Below are 2,243 nucleotides of genomic sequence, written 5' to 3'. Positions count from 1 at the left end.
CACATTCATCCCATTTGAATTTTCCAAAATCTCCACACCATCCAAGCCAGCTATACCTTTTCTTCCAAGATTCCCCCCATCTGTCGTAATTAAAGAATCCCTTGGATTCTGCCCATCATCCAGCTCATCTCCTAATAAGATATTGCAAGAATCAACATCCAACATTAGCTCCTTTGGATCATAGGCAACTTCCTCCGTTAGATCTTCCAGCAAAGCAAATGCATTGACATGAACAACTTCCTTCCCCTTACCAGCTGCAATCTTGGTTGGAGAATTAGGAAGATTTCTAGAACCAGCAGATTTGGAAATCCCCATAGATTTCGTGATCCCATCAGATTCCGTGATCCTAGCAAATCTTTCACCCAAGTTGGCATCTCCATTTGAATTTTGAATCTCAGCCCCATCACCACCGTGCATGGCCTGAGCACCACCACCACGTCCCGCTCCGGCCACCTGAGAAGGACCAGCACCACCTTTCACCCTCCACTCTTTTCGGCTGTTACCCTTCTGTGTAGCTTGATTAGCACCACATTGACTAGTGGCATGGCCAAAAATCATGCAGCTATTGCAGCGTGGAGGGCACCATTCATACTTCACTTTTTGAAAGAACACCAACCCTTCATCATCATGGACAGCCACTTGCTCCGGGACATCATGGGTAGCCTCAATTTCCACACATAAGCGGGCATAGGAGAGCCTTTCCTTAGTCATTGTCATTTTGTCAGTGGCTATCGGTTTGCCGATAACACTAGCAATCGAACTCAAAGCCTCCACATTCCAGAAGTGAAAAGGAAGGTTGGGGAAAGTAATCCAGATAGGAATGGAGTTTAATTCAACCTTTTCAAGCTTCATTCCTGGTTTCCAAGGCCGGAGGATCAACGGTCTTCGCTGCACAGTCCATGGTCCTCCTTCTAGCACTTTAACTTTATCTTCCTCCAAATTGAAACGAAAAACAAAGAATCCACTCTCTAAAAGATTAACATCCACATGCCCAGAAATACTCCATTGTTTTAGCAGCACTTCTTTAACATAAGTAAAACTTGGCCTACGGCCAATGAAATGCCCAAGAAGAGTGTTCTTCCATTTAGATAATTCTGCCTTAAGCATGGCTGAAGAACATTGTGCAACACGCATACCATCAATACAAACAGGCTCAATGAAACTTAACTCCAAACCTTCACTATTAAGGGAGCTTGAAGAAGATTGAAATAATGAATTCCATGACACCCCCTTCCGAACAGCTTCTCCATGTATATCCATTCCCGATCCTGCCACCAAAACACCACCACCACCCGAGGAGGATCCCCCACCTGCAGCAACTTCTCTCAGCCTTGATCCACCACCAAGATCACCCCCTGCCGACTTAGAACCGCCATCCACCGAGCCCCTAGCTTCCCCCTCTCCCGGAATGGGTGGAGGAAGAAGACCATCAGCCGAAGCAAATGGCCCGCCGGCCATCACCAAGAGCAACCACCACCAAGAGCACCACACTCAAAATCTCCAGAGCAAGGTGGATTCCTTGGGCTGTCTTCCCCACCTGATCTGGGTATGGTACTTTCTAAAAGGTGTCCTTTTCTCTTATTAGACATGTGGATACGATGTTGAGGGTCGTGACCTTCGAATTGATACCTATTTCGACAGATGTTCATTTTCAGTTTAAACCAAACCGAGTGGGTCATTTGGGGTTATTTGGGGGTACTTCTGTACTCTTTTGGGCTTGGGATTTTCTAAAAAGTGTCCTTATCTCTTATTAGACGTGAGGATACGATGTTGAGGATCGTGACCTTCGAATCGATACCTATTTTAACATATGTTCATTTTTGGTTTAAACCAGATCAGGTGTGTCGTTTGGGGTTTATTGGGGGCATTTCTTTACTTATTTGGGCTTCGGATTTTCTAAGGGTCCCTGTCTCTGATTAGACGTGTGGATACGATGCTGGGGGTCAGGAGTTCGAATCGATACCTATTTCGACATATGTTAATTTTCGATTTAAAGCAGACCGGGTGGGTCGTTTGGGGTTATTTTGGGGCATTTCTATACTTTTTTTGGTTTGGGATTCTCTAAAAAGTGTCCTTATCTATTATTAGACGTGTGGATGCGATGTTGAGGTTCGTGACCTTCGAATCGATACCTATTTCGGTATATTTTTATTTTGGGTTTAAACAAGACCGGGTGGGTCGTTTGGGGTTATTTAGGGGCATTTCTTAATTTTTTTGGGTTTGGTATTTTCTAAAAAGTGTCC

This window comes from Telopea speciosissima, unplaced genomic scaffold, assembly GCF_018873765.1.
Source record: "Telopea speciosissima isolate NSW1024214 ecotype Mountain lineage unplaced genomic scaffold, Tspe_v1 Tspe_v1.0034, whole genome shotgun sequence".
Lineage (NCBI taxonomy): Eukaryota > Viridiplantae > Streptophyta > Magnoliopsida > Proteales > Proteaceae > Telopea > Telopea speciosissima.
Note: the sequence above shows the minus strand (reverse complement) of the source record.